Raw genomic sequence first — 15,845 nt, 5'->3', positions numbered from 1 at the left:
TTGAAGACCCCTGATAGTGTGTTTATAAACTGCAAGGTTGAAGCAGTGCTTTGTCATCAAGTTGCGCTTGAAAATAGAACATGCATCAAGTTAGAATATGGCTCTTCTGCATTTTTGTAACTCCAGCATGGATCTAAATCTCAAACAAGAAATGGTTCTGATTTTGGTCGTCCATTGGAGAACATAAGAGAAAACATGGAGGCAAAAAAAAAAAAAAATGGCTGCATGAGACTCTTCTGTCTCAACACTTGAATAATGAGTGGTTCCTCAAAGTTGAGTTCGAGTGAAGGCTCCAAGGAGACAAATCCAAATCTCTCTACAGGAAGAAGAAGAAACAGCTGAGATGAAATCACTCAGAGGCATCTGTCACGTTTGATTGATGCTGGAAAATGGTTGCAGGGGGATACTGTCATGATGTAGATATGGATTTTCCACTCTGCAGGCGTGACAGAGGATCTCAGACATGTCAGAACGTCCTCTCGTCTGGTTCCTGAGAAAACCATGTGACACGTATTATAGGTGCTTACTGTCACCAAATTCACAAACTTTCCAAACAGGAAAAGGATTCTTTCTGAGAGTGACCTCACCGTATCAGCGGTACAACTCAAGTGAATCGAGGCAACCATCCAAAATCGATTATTATCACAAAAAGGACAGACATTTCCACGGTGTGATTTTTTTTTTTTTTTGCCTCACGCCAAACAGTTCTGTAATTTTAGGTTGCTTTCATGTTTTTTTCCTCAACCACCTGTGTGCAGTTTACACGTAAATGGAAAAACAACTGGTTTAAGGAAAACAACAACAACACTGCATTCTGCGTTTTTTGTTTGTTTGTATGTTTGGTTAGTTGATTGTTTTTTTTGTTTTTGTTTTATATGACAGCAGAGGGGCGGCACGGTAGTGTAGTGGTTAGTGCTGTCGCCTCACAGCAAGAAGGTCCTGGGTTCGAGCCCCGTGGCCGGCGAGGGCCTTTCTGTGTGGAGTTTGCATGTTCTCCCCGTGTCCGCGTGGGTTTCCTCTGGGTGCTCCGGTTTCCCCCACAGTCCAAAGACATGCAGCTTAGGTTAACTGGTGACTCTAAATTGAGCGTAGGTGTGAATGTGAGTGTGAATGGGTGTCTATGTGTCAGCCCTGTGATGACCTGGCGACTTGTCCAGGGTGTACCCCGCCTTTCGCCCGTAGTCAGCTGGGATAGGCTCCAGCTCGCCTGCGACCCTGTAGAACAGGATAAAGCGGCTACAGATAATGAGATGAGATGAGATGACAGCAGAGCTTCCAAACGTGAAACAAATTCAACTTTCGGAAAAACAGAATGGCAAAAAATGTCATGCTCCGCCCTGGACATCCACTCCAGAGATTATGAATCTCTCACGCCAGCGCCGATCTGGATCCAGGACAGGAATTCCCTCTCACCCGTATTCACTTCCTGGTTTTACTGTTCATGGTTATTCTCTCTAGTGACTTTTTCTTGTTCATGGTTTTTGCACTAGCACTCTTCTGGTTCATGGTATTTTTTGCACTAAGGAAGGGTTATTTCAGATTCATGGTTTCTTGCACTAAGGGTCTTTTCTTGTTCATGTTTTTTTGCACCAACGTTTTTGTCTTTGCCTGTCTCATGTTTTTGTCAAGTTGTTTGTCTTTTTTTGGGCCGAACTATTTTTGCCATTTGTTTTTTGTCCTGTTTGTTTACCTTTTTGCCATGCCCTTTTTTCCCTGAATTAAATCATATTATTTATTGGATTACTGTCTGTGTTCTGCTTGTGGATCCTAACTTCACCATACCTCCACCCACCCTAACAGTCAGTGCGTTTACATGCACATAGAGAGAATCGAATTTCTGCCATTGCTCGACTGAAATCGAAGTTCAAAATGCCATGTATACACCTTAATTCGGCTGAAATTGAACTGAACTTGATTTCTCGGAATCGAGCTACACGACCTAGATTATGCGATTTCTGCCGAGCTACTTAGTGCATGTATACCCTATTGAGCTACGTATTTGAGCTACTTACTTACTTTTCAGCACTGCCCCTTCCGGAAGTGACGAGACCACAAGGGAAACACAACAGCCTCAGTCGGCATGACAACGAATCATGACAACGGCATGAATCTTTTCTTTTTGTGGCATTGTTTGCACTGTTAAAATTTAGCTCACTTACTGTATCACCAAATACATCTGTACAGCTGTTGCATAGCTGTGAATTGTGTACATAAACAAGTCATTGTATTTGTGTGTGTGTGTATATACACACACAAATATATGTCCAACATCTGAAGAATGTCAATAAAAACAAAACAATTGAACTTTTTGTGTGTTTATTAAGACATAAGTTAAATTGTAAGCAAAAAAAATATATTTTTTTGTAAGCAAAAAATGGACTTTAGAAAAATATTATTGTGCAAAATAAGTTGTCTTACAAAACAGTGGTCTGCGCCGGACAGTTTGTAGCCATGCAGTCTGTTAGAGCAAGCCTAACAGCTTGAACACGGAACTGCCAGTGTTGCCAGATTGGGGGGTTTTAAGTGCATTTTAGCGGATTTGAACATGTTTTGGGCTGGAATACGTCAGCAGTATCTGGCAACACTATAGCTCTTCTTCATGACGACAACCGGAAGTGTACCAACACGATGGGGCATGTAGCGCCACGTGTGGCTCGGGTGCACAATGCACCTTGCACAATAGCCCGATTTCACTTGTGCATGTAGGATTGGATTTCTCTGGCACCCCTGCTGGGACCCTTTGCTCGATTACCGACAGTAGCTCGATTTGGACGTGCATGTAAACGTACTGAGTATGTTCTGGCCAACATGGATCCAGCGAAACTCGCCCATCTGAGAATGGCCATCCAGCAGCAGGGGACTCTCTTCAGGACCCGCCAACAAGACCTACAACAAATTACCCAGAACCTCACCACCCTGTCCAATGCACTCAACCTTCTCACCATGCAGATGCAGTACTGTCAAGCCGTGCCTATCCCTGCTCAGCCGTCTCCTACTTCAGCTCCTGCCACCACCTTTCTCCATGAACCGAGACTTCCAGCACCTCAGCCCTACGATGGAGAACCAGGTACTTGTAGATCATTTTTGTCTCAATATTCATTGACCCTAGAGCTTCAACCTCTGGCCTTCCCCACAGAACGCTCCTGGGTAGCATATACAGTAATGCTCCTCACTGGCAAGGCCAGAGAGTAGGGAACAGAGGTCTGGGATGCCAATGCATCCTTTTGTTCCAGTTTCAAGGATTTCCCCGAGGAGATGAGGCAAACTTTTGACCGTTTTCTGTCCGGCTGGGAGGCGGCCAGAGAGCTCATGGAGCTGTGGCAGGGGTCCCAGTCTACCTCGGATTATGCCATCGAGTTTCGGATGTTGGCGGCTTCACGTGGTTGGAACAAGAATGCCCAGATCGATGCGTTCCTGCATGGCTTGTCCGATGCCATCAAGGATGAATTGGTATCGCGGGAACTGCCGTCAGACCTCTCCAGCCTCATGGACCTCACCAACCGCATTGACGCTCAGCTCCAGCAACGGAGGAGAGAGAAGAACCGCCCCAGACTCAACTCTTCTCCACCTCCCGCCGCGTCCGTCGAACCCATGCAGGTAGACTGGGTTCGGGTGTCAGCGGAGGAACAACATCGCTGTCAGAGCACGGGGGCTTGCTTCTACTGTGGTCAGCTGGGACACATCTGCCGGGTCTGCCTGCTAAAAGAACGAGCCCACCAGTGAATCAAGGGGCCCTGGTGGGCAATGCTTGGAACCAGTCCCCCGCTAATCGTCCGTCACTTCCTGTCATCATTATCCGTGACAACCAGCATCACCACCTCCAGGCCCTCAGGGGGCCTGGACTCAGGGGCAGACAGGAACCTGATCTGCTCTGCCACTGCCAAGCGTCTGGGACTCCCACTACTTGCTCTTGACATCCCTCTCACTGTCCTGACTCTCAATGGCACCGGCTTGACCAGCATCACCCATCTTACTGCCCCGCTCACCCTAAGGATTTCCGGTAACCACTCAAACCATCCAGCGTCACATCACGAACAACCCCCATGTACCCATCGTCCTAGGATTACCATGGTTAATGCAGCACAATCCCCACCTTAACTGGACTAATAACACCATCCTAGGCCGGAGTTCTTCCTGCTTAGCCTCCTGTCTGAACTCCACTCTGCCTCCCACCAAACCACCACAGCCCTCAGCCAGCGAGTTTCCCGACCTCTCTCACGTGCCTCCGGAATATCTGGACCTTAAGTTAGTTTTCAGTAAGACCCGAGCAGTGTCCCTCCCTCCTCACAGACCCTACGACTGTGGTATTGACCTCCTGCCCAGGACAGCGCCACCCAAGGGACGCCTCTACTCTCTTTCTCCCGCTGAAAGACAAGCCATGGAAAAGTACATCACCAAGTTGCTGGGATCATCCGCCCTTCCTCCTCCCCAGCAGGGGCGGGATTCTTCTTCGTCGAAAAGAAGGACAAGTCACTCTGCCCCTGCATTGACTATCGGGGTCTCAATGCCATCACAGTCAAGAACTGCTACCCACTACCGCTCATGACCACAGCCTCTGAACTACTCCAGGGAGCCAAGGTATTCACCAAGCTAGATCTACACAATGCATACCATCTCGTCAGGATCAGGGAAGGGGATGAGTGGAAGACAGCTTTTAACACCACCACTGGTCACTACGAGTACCTCGTGGTCCCTGTCGGCCTGACCAACACGCCTGCAGTCTTCCAGGCACTCGTTAACGACATCTTAAGGAACTTCCTAAACATCTTCATTTTCGTGTACCTGGATGACATCCTGATCTTCTCCTGCTCCCTGGAGGAACATCGGGGTCACGTCCAGCAGGTCCTCCAGCGCCTGCTAGATAAGTTGTTCATCAAGGCAGAAATGAGCAAATTTCACCAGAGCTCTGTCTAGTTTCTGAGATTCATCATTTCCCTGGCAAGGATCCAGATGGACCCCCTCAAGCTCGAGGCAGTTGCCGATTGGCCCACCTCATCTTTGAGACGAGAGCTCAAGCGCTTCCTAGGATTCGCCAACTTCTACAGGCGCTTCATTCACAACTTCAGCACGGTGGCTGGACCTCTCTCAGCCCTGACCTCGACCAAGACCCAAATCAAGTGGGGGGAGGAAGCAGAGAGAGCCTTTTCAATGCTCAAGCACAAGTTTACCGTAGCACCCATTCTCACCAAACCCAATCCAACCAAGCAGTTTATTGTCGAGGTCGACACTTCCAAGTCAGGGGTCAGAGCTATACTTTCCCAGAGGGCCAGTGATGACAAGGTCCACCCATGCTCCTTCTCCCACCGGCTATCCCCAGCCGAATGGAATTACGACATCGGCGACCGAGAACTACTGGCTGTTAAACTAGCCTTGGAGGAGTGGAGGCACTGGCTCAAGGGGTCGGAGTTCCCCTTCCTAGTCTGGACTGACTGTAAGAATCTGGAGTACCTCAAGTCCGCCAAACACCTTAATTCCCGTCAAGCCTGTTGGTCTCTCTTCTTCTCCTGGTTCAACTTTATGGTTTCCTACCACCCAGGCTCCAAGAACGGCAAACTCGATGCCCTGTCCAGGATGTTCTCCTCCCACCAAGAGGAGTCCAAGCCGCCCAAGACCATCCTTCCTCCATGCTGCCTGGTGGGAGCTGCCATTCTAGAGGTTGAGACGCTCGTGCAGAAGGCCTTGGAGCAGGACCCCAGTGAAGGTAACCCCAATAACATTCCTCCTAACCATCTGTTTGTTCCCGGTCCTGTGCGAACCCAGGTGCTGCACAATCAACCCATGTTCTGTCAGACTGGCACTACCACTCACCATGCGATGCATCCACCCCACGTTCCACGTGTCACAGCAAAAACCTCTGGTCTCTAGTTCTTTGCTGGATAAGATTGCATGCATACACACACACACACACGCTTGTAGTACTTGAGTTAAGGACTCAGACTCAAGTCCGACTTGTGCCCTAATTTTCAGGACTCGTGACTTGACTTGGACTTGAGCACTGATGACTCGGACTTGGGCTCAGACTCATGCATTAACTGCATTTGGACTCGTAAATTGGAGATGAGGGCTCAGATGTTTTCTTTATTTTTTGTAGCATGCCATAATAATTGAGCATAATATATTTATATCTACATAATTTTTTATACTAATTTCATGTAAGAGAATGCACATTCACCTGTTCATCATGTTCAGGAGCAAACTAATGTTAATGGCACTAAAATGCCTGAAAAGAACGCCCCTAGGATTGTCTGCTTTGCTTATAAAGACTTCTCGCGCAGTGGGGAAAAAAATGCACTGCTATGTGTTCCATATGTAGAAGAACTATCGAGGAGACGATGGGGACAACCTCGAACTTCAATCATCATTTGGTAAGACTCCACCCAGAGAAGGAAGTGACACACTATGTTCATTGCTCTGTTGATAGTGGGCAGGGCTTGCTGAGCGATGAACTAGCTAATGTTAACCATCTCACATGTTATTTGCCCTGTTGATAGTGGGCGGGGCTTGCTGAGCGATGAACAAGCTTTTTATCTGTAGCCTATTAACTAAAATGGGGCAGTCGAGCAGTAACGTTAGTCCAACACAGTAGCAGAGACGCTTTCACATAAAGGCAGCAACAGACACCGTCAAATGGTGCCGTTGGAGTCTTGTTCTCAACTCGGACTCAACTCAAAATTTTCTTTAACAACTCAAACTTGAACAGTGGGGACTCGAGCCTGGACTCGAGGTTTAGTGACTCGACTACAACACTGCATTCACAGTGTAGCCAATCCATCTCGCAGCATGTTCTGTAAGGTGGGAGGAAACCCATGTAAACATGTAGAGAACCTGTAAATCTCCACACAGACAGAAACCTGAGATCAGGATCGAAGCAGGAATCCTGTATCTGTGAAGTTGCAATACTACAGTAACTGCTGCACTAGCATGCCACCCATGGAAGAAATGAAAAATAGAGAAAAATAGAGATTTGCTTGATGAAGTTCCTTTGCTGATTTATAATACATTTACAGAAGAAAGTACTGATTTTTTTTATGCTAAATTAAAAAAAATAGCAGATTTTTTTTTAGCTCACTAGCAAATATGCTACACTGGTGCAGCTATTGTGTTTGCTTTTTTTTAAGCAATTCTCAATTCCTTAATTACTCAACGTGTGTTATTTATTATAATTGAATCTAATAAAAGCTCTTTTAATGTTGGGACTCAAAGTATTTCCTGTTAATGCCGCAGTCATGTTTTTGCCTAAATGCTAGCTTAATACACTTGCAATTCTGTTGAAATAGCATTTTGGATTCATATGTACAGGTTTCTCCATAATCAGTGACGGATAAAGTTGATATCTGGGCGATCTGCTATCTGATGCAGGCTTCCATTCTCCTGTTATGTTATGATTAGTCAATGCTCATTTGAGCAGGAAAGGATATTTCTGGAGCACAAAATGGCCTTGTTTATCTCATTGATGTCATTATTGCAGAATTTGTTGCATAATTCAGCAAAATATCAGGGTGTTATGTCTCATCCGTGGCCTAACACTTGACCATCGTTGGTGGCTGTACATTCCTGAGACATGTACACAATGATGTCACTAATGTCCTTATGTGAATGTTAATGAGATCACTGTATGAGTGTGTGTGGTTTTTTTTTTTTCTGTCAGGAAGTCGCAGCTGCTGAAGACTTCACCGATACCGCTGTTTTCATCCGTATCAGGCAAGAGGAAGCCTGTTGCTGCATTCCAAACACACAGATCAATCCAGCGGGAACAATGTTTTCTGAGGGAATGTTAACCTCCAGCTGATTCCTATGAAGATTATCAGGATTATCAGAAACCACGACAACATCAGAGAAAGACAAAACAAACAGCTGATCAAGCTGTAAGGTTTAAATGAGAAATCAGGAATTACATCCTCAATAATGAGGTTCAAATCTATAAACATCAGCATTCACAAGTAAAGTATAAACCTCTCCTCTCCATGTCATAATGTTGGAGGAAAATGATCAACAGCGAGGTTGTGTAATGAAGCGAAGTTATATATATATTTTTTTTATATTCTGATTGTTACTGACACTGGAAGCTCCTTCCATGAGTCTTAAGTTGTAACTACGGTTACACTACAGCTCGTGATGCTTTGCGATGGTTTATCAATGAAAAAGAAGCATTTAAGTGGCAATGTGTACTTTGTACAGGCGAATTAAAAGTTGTGGTCACACAGCAGGAAAACACTTGGTCCTTTTCTTTTGAGGAGATCTACCTGTCATTTTTCCTAAGAAGCATGCTTGAGGGTTCTGTACATATCAGCATCTTGCAGGAGAATGATCTCCAATGCCTTGCTCAATAGATTTCAACAATGTGTGACATCAGCACCAACCAATCACCGACAATCACAAATGTGTCATCTAACCATCAACAAACATTCGTCCATCCATCCAGTATCCATAACTATTTATCCATTGCAGGGTCACAGGCCAGCTGGAGCCTACCCCAGCTGACTACGGGCGAAAGGCGGGGTATACCCTGGACAAGTCGCCAGGTCATCACAGGGCTGACACATAGACACAGACAACCATTCACACTCACATTCACACCTGCAGTCAATTTAGAGTCACCAGTTAACCTAACCTGCATGTCTTTGGACTGTGGGGGAAACCGGAGCACCCGGAGGAAACCCACACGGACACGGGGAGAACATGCAAACTCCGCACAGAAAGGCCCCTGTCGGCCAATGGGCTCAAACCCAGGACCTTCTTGCTGTGAGGTGACAGTGCAAACCACTACACCACCGTGCCACCCATGTCAACAAACATTTGATGAATATTCAAGAACCCTTCGCCCAACTAGTTAAGAACCTCAGCGAAGGATTGCCAAATGTAAATGCACTTTTCAAGTCTTGGTGAAGGTTAGGCAATACATTGCTGCTGTGTCTCCAAGGCCCCTGCGAGCATCAGGGATATAGATTCAAGACAAATACATCTGAAGGGTCTTGGCAAAGGTTCCCCAAGCTTTGGGAAGTATTCCCAAACCCATCTGCAGGTATTCGTAGCTTAGTTTGCTGACGAAAACATCACCACCAAATTTCAGTGCATGCAATGACATTTTTCACAATGTTTTTGGCCACTCACAAGGCAGAAAAGTCAGAGTCCCTCCTGCACTGGGATCTGGTCTTCCCAGGCAGTCTCCTGTCCCAGTACTAACTAGCTTTTGAGGTGCATGGGTGCGGCATCAATCTCCGTTTCTATAGCACTCAGCCTCTCATCTATTCTATAGCTAGGGTTACAGTGGGGGCCTAGCCCTCTGGTAACCGCAAGAGTTTGACGCCCTACTCGCATCTGTATTGCAGCGTACCTTGCCCGATGGCAACAGGTACCATTTGTACGATGGTCTTTGGTATCACCCAAACGTGAGTAGAACTTGTGATCACCTGGTCGAGAGGCAGACACTTGGCTAACTTGCGGTTACTCACGAGGTGGAGACACACCAAAAAATCAACTCGTGAAGCTCAGCAAACACAATTGGTGACGATGCTACCAATTTTTCATCACCAAGTATTCGCAAACCCATCGTGATTGCTGTAGTGTGAGCAGGACCTTACAGACTATACACTACATCTGGGTATTAGAACCAGACTATTAACGATTGTCAAAGCTGCTGTTATAGAAGATGAATCAACACCTTCTGACCAATCAGAATCAAGCATTCATCAGCTCTGTCGTAGAAACATTCAGTAGTTAACACTAACATGTTCAGTGTTTAGTTTTGCTCTGGCGCTATGAGGCTAATTTAGCTAATAATGAAGTGAGTAATGGAAGTCTTATCTCAAACCACGCCCAGTTGCTCAGTGATGTCATACAGACGTGATGAACATGAACTAAACATCACCGTCAAGCTGAATGTTAGAACATAATGGAGGCGGCCATTTTGGAGGGTCAACAGGTTGCGTCTATGCTAATAATTTGGTAACTTCATGGTTATATTTTTACTAGTAACTTTACACAAGCTAGACCAAGCATCTAGGCTCCGCCTCTTAAAATATGACACTGGAATTTGATGAACGTTCTTTTATTTATATTAACAATGCTGTATATGAGTACACTGACCGGCCACTTTAATAGGAACTTGTTCTTGATTCTAAGATCCCTGTTCTTGGCTGCAGGAGTGGAACCCAATGTGTTCTTCTGTTTTCTGTTGCATGCTGAGATGCTTTTCTGCTCACCACGGTTGTAAAGAGTGATTATATGAGTTCCTATATCCTTCCTGGCAAAAAAGCTCAGACCAATCTGTCTATTTTCCTCTGACCCTCTCTTATCAACAAGCCATTTGTTTCCACCCACAGAACTGTCACTCACTCACTCGATGTTTTATTGTTTTTCGCACCACTTCTATTTTAATTTGCGTGAGGAACTAAATTTTTATTAAAGTATTTATCACTCTTTGGACAGATTGAGTGCTTTTTGAAATAAAAAATAACCATTTCTCACATTATGGCCTTTCCATTCAGGAAATCCATCCACTCCTGGACCTTTTGGTATTTCAGGTTCTCTACAACGAACTGATGAAGGTGCACACAGTAAGCTCATTGTGTTGGAAGCAGGGATGGAAAAACGAGAAAGGTCTTTCTAACTCATGACAGCAAAACAGTTGTGTGTCAGTGTGTGTGAGAGAGAGAGAAGCGTTCTGGTCTCAGTGTTGACACAATGCAGTGTTTAATCCCCCAGGATAAACTGTGGGTTAGTTTCTGACAGCAAAGCACCACAGCTGAAGACCGTGACACACCTATTGTGGAACCGTCACCGACAGAAATGCCAATAATAATGCATATGTACGTGTCTGTCGTGACCAGTTGGGATATCAATATCTAATAGCTCATCAAATCAATACAATTAAAGCAATGTTCTTCATATACACTCGCTGGCCACTTTATTAGGAACACCCATACATCCACCTGATGTTTGATGCGGTTCTCTAATCAGCCAATCCCTCGACAGCAGCACAATGCATCAAATCATGCAGATACAAATCAAGAGCTTCAGTTAATCTTCACTTTAAACATCTGAATGGGAAAAATCGTGATCTCAAAGTGTGACTTATTTCACTGTGGCATGGGTGTTGGTTTCAGCCAGATGGACTGGTTAGAGTATTTCAGAAACTGCTGATCTCCTGGGGTTTTCACGCACAGCAGTCTCTAGAGTTTACACAGAATGGTGCCAAAAACAAAAAAAAACATAGAGTGAGTAAGCAAGCGACAGTTCTGTGAGTGGAAACAAACGCCTTGTTGATAAGAGAGGGTCAGAGGAAAATGGACACGGTTGGGTTTCCCAAAAGCATCATAGCACAAAGATCATCATTAAATGGTAGAGCAAGCATCACAATGAATGCTCTCTCTCCTAGTTAAGATGCTCTTAGCGTTAAGAGTCTTTTGGGAAACCCACCACAGATTGGTTCAAGCTTTTTTTTTTGCCAGGAAGCGATATAGGAACTCATATAATCACTCTTTACAACCATGGTGAGCAGAAAAGTATCTCAGTAAGCAACAGAAAATCACATTGGGTTCCACTCCTGCAATCAAGCACAGGGATCTTAGACTCAAGAACAAGTTCCTATTAAAGTGTCCAGTGAGTGTACAATGTCCAACAAGACCCTGACATACCCCCAGCAGTGGGCAGCCAGGGGAGCACTTAGGGGTTAGGTGCCTTGTTCAAGGGCACTTTAGCCATTCCTGCTGGTCCCTGGGAATTGAACCGGCAACCTCATCTCATCTCATCTCATCTCATCTCATCTCATTATCTCTAGCCGCTTTATCCTGTTCTACAGGGTCGCAGGCAAGCTGGAGCCTATCCCAGCTGACTACGGGCAAAGGTGGGGTACACCCTGGACAAGTTGCCAGGTCATCACAGGGTTGTCTGTGTCTGACTCATAGACACAGACAACCATTCACACTCACATTCACACCTACAGTCAATTTTAGAGTCACCAGTTAACCTAACCTGCATGTCTTTGGACTGTGGGGGAAACCGGAGCACCCGGAAGAAACCCATGCAGACATGGGGAGAACATGCAAACTCCACACAGAAAGGCCCTTGCTGGCCACGGGGCTCGAACCCGGACCTTCTTGCTGTGAGGCAACAGCACTAACCACTACACCACTGTGCCACCCGAACCGGCAACCTTTTGGTTCCCAAAGCTGTTTCTCTAACCTTCATGCTATGGCTTTCCCAACGCTTAGTGGACCAAAACAAAATGATGTGTACTCTAACGTAGTTGTAGTCTTTCTCATTTTTAACACTTTTTCAGCTCTTTGCTGAAAGCAAAGTAACATTTCCAGACAGAGAACATTAAAGTCCAGAAGAAAGGATGTCATTACGGGATGAGTTTCATCATCCAGAAATCAGATCATAGACCGGTAATGCTCAGCTAATCAGAGCTGTAATATACTGTAGAGGTGATTTGCATTTAAGATAGCAGAGCAGTTGTCATGTCAACTGTAACCACATGTGGAACCACATGGTCCATTCCATGTTCTCCGAATGCTAAGAATCAGACAAATTCCTGCTTTGAGAAATTCTGACCATCAGCATGCAGTTAATCCCAGGACGTCGTTTTCATCTTTCACTCAACCAATATATATATATATATATATATATATATATATATATATATATATATATATATATATAAGTGTAAGATTAAAACTGATACTAAAATTCCACACTGTCACAAATGCAAGCAAATGTAAAATTAGATATTTGGGAACCAATTTAAAACAACAGAACGACATGGGGGCTGTTCCTAATTTGCATATCACACCTATATTCTTCCTATATTCTTGCATATTTAATGATGGTCACTTTCAGTCATTTCTTGAGCATTAGACACATTAAACAGTTTAAATATGGAGACAATTTGTGGAAATGGATGACCGCTTCTAATCAGAGAACCTTCAACATTCCATGCAAGAACTGAAAACCTTCAATATTTCATGCAGGACCCAAGAACTGAGAACCTTCAACATTCAGTGCTGGACCCAAGAACTGAGAACCTTCAACATTCAATGGAGGGCCCATTAACTGAGAACCTTCAACATTCAATGCCAAATCCAAGAACTGAGAACCTTCAGCATTCCACGCTGGACCCAAGATCTGAGAACCTCAACATTCAGTGCCAGACCCAATAACTGAGAACCTTCAACATTCAATGGAGGACCAATTAACTGAGAACCTTCACGATTCCATGCCAGACCCAAGGACAGAGAACCTTCAGCATTCAATGCCAGACCCAAGAACTGAGAACCTTCAACATTCAATGCTGGGCCCAAGAACTGAGAACCTTCAACATTCCATGCAGGACAGCATGGTGATGTAGTGGTTAGCACTGTTGCCTCACAGCAAGAAGGTTTTGGGTTCGAATCCAGTGGCTGATGGGGGCCTTTCTGTGTGGAGTTTGTATGTTCTCCCCGTGTCTGTGTGGGTTTCCTCTGCATGCTCCAGTTTCTCCCACAGTCCAAAGACATGTGATTAGGTTAACATGGGGCAGTCATGGCCTGAGGTTGGGCTGAAGTGTCCTTGAGCAAGGCACCTAACCCACGACTGCTCCTTGGGCGCTGTAGTATAGCTGCCCACTGCTCAGGGTGTTTGTGTGTGTTCACTGCTTCAGATGGGTTAAATGCAGAGGAGGAAATTCACTGCTTGAGTGTACGTGTGATAAATAAAGGCTTCTTGTTCTTCTTGTTGTTGACCCAAGAACACAGAACCTTCCAGAAAAGTTTCCAAGTAGAACTTCTTAAGAAAGCCATGAAGCCAGTAAACATCTCTCAGTTAATGGGTAAACATTATCAGTTAATGGGTACTACATGGAATGTTGAAGATTCTCAGTTATTGGGCCCTGCATAGATTGTTGAAGGTTCTCAGTTCTTGGGTCCTGCATGGAATGGTGAAGGTCCTCAGTTAATGGGTCCGCCATTGAATGTTGAAGGTTATCAGTTGTTGGGTCTGGCACTGAATGTTGAAGGTTCTCAGTTAATGGGTCCAGCACTGAATGTTGAAGGTTCACATTTCTTGGGTCTGGCACTGAATGTTGAAGGTTCTCAGTTCTTGGGTCTAACACTGAATGTTGAAGGTTCACAGTTCTTGGGAACAGCACTGAATGTTGAAGGTTCTCAGTTCTTGGGACTGGCATTGAGTGTTGAAGGTTCACAGGTCTTGGGTCTGGCACTGAATGTTGAAGATTCTCAGTTCTTGGGTCCAGCATTGAATGTTGAAAGTTCACAGGTCTGGGGTCCGGCACTGAATGTTGAAGGTTCTCAGTTCTTGGGACCAGCATTGAATGTTGAAGGTTCACAGGTCTTGGGACCGGCATTGAATATTGAAGGTTCACAGGTCTTGGGTCCAGCATTGAACATTGAAGGTTCACAGGTCTGGGGTGTGGCACAGAATGTTGAAGGTTCACAGGTCTGGGGTCCGGCACTGAATGTTGAAGGTTCTCAGTTCTTGGGTCCAGCATTGAACATTGAAGGTTCACAGGTCTGGGGTGTGTCACAGAATGTTGAAGGTTCACAGGTCTGGGGTCCGGCACTGAATGTTGAAGGTTCACAGTTCTTGGGACTGGCACTGAATGTTGAAGGTTCTCAGTTAATGGGTCCAGCACTGAATGTTGAAGGTTCACATTTCTTGGGACCAGCACTGAATGTTGAAGGTTCTCAGTTATTGGGACCAGCATTGAATGTTGAATGTTCACAGGTCTTGGGTCTGGCACTGAATGTTGAAGTGTTCTCAGTTCTTGGGTCTAGCATTGAATGTTGAAGGTTCACAGGTCTGGGGTCCAGCACTGAATGTTGAAGGTTCACAGTTCTTGGGACCGGCACTGAATGTTGAAGGTTCTCAGTTAATGGGTCCAGCACTGAATGTTGAAGGTTCACATTTCTTGGGTCTGGCACTGAATGTTGAAGGTTCTCAGTTCTTGGGTCCAATACTGAATGTTGAAGGCTCTCAGTTCTTGGGACCAGCACTGAATGTTGAATGTTCACAGGTCTTGGGTCTGGCACTGAATGTTGAAGGTTCTCAGTTCTTGGGTCCAGCATTGAATGTTGAAGGTTCAGGTCTGGCGTCCGGCACTGAATGTTGAAGGTTCTCAGTTCTTGGGACCGGCACTGAATGTTGAAGATTCACAGGTTTGGGGTCCGGCACTGAATGTTGAAGGTTCACAGTTCTTGGGACCGGCACTGAATGTTGAAGATTCACAGGTCTGGGGTCCAGCATTGAATGTTGAAGGTTCTCAGTTATTGGGTGCAGCATTGAATGTTGAGGCTTCTCAGTTAATGGGTCTGGCACTGAATGTTGAAGGTTTTCAGTTCTTGGGTCCGGCACTGAATGTTGAAGGTTCACAGGTCTGGGGTCCAGCATTGAATGTTGAAGGTTCTCAGTTCTTGGGACTGGCACTGAATGTTGAAGATTCACAGGTCTGGGGTCCAGCATTGAATGTTGAAGGTTCTCAGTTCTTGGGTCCAGCATTGAATGTTGAAGGTTCACAGGTCTGGGGTCCGGCACTGAATGTTGAAGGTTCTCAGTTAATGGGTCCAGCACTGAATGTTGAAGGTTCACATTTCTTGGGTCTGGCACTGAATGTTGAAGGTTCTCACTTCTTGGGTCCAGCATTGAATGTTGAAGGTTCACAGGTCTGGGGTCCGGCACTGAATGTTGAAGGTTCACAGGTCTAGGGTCCGGCACTGAATGTTGAAGGTTCACAGTTCTTGGGACCGGCACTGAATGTTGAAGATTCACAGGTCTAGGGTCCGGCACTGAATGTTGAAGGTTCACAGTTCTTGGGACCGGCACTGAATGTTGAAGATTCACAGGTCTGGGGT

This window comes from Neoarius graeffei, chromosome 8 (assembly GCF_027579695.1).
Source record: "Neoarius graeffei isolate fNeoGra1 chromosome 8, fNeoGra1.pri, whole genome shotgun sequence".
Classification (NCBI taxonomy): Eukaryota; Metazoa; Chordata; class Actinopteri; order Siluriformes; family Ariidae; genus Neoarius; species Neoarius graeffei.
The sequence above is the reverse complement of the archived record's forward strand: the minus strand, read 5'-3'. Positions refer to the sequence as shown.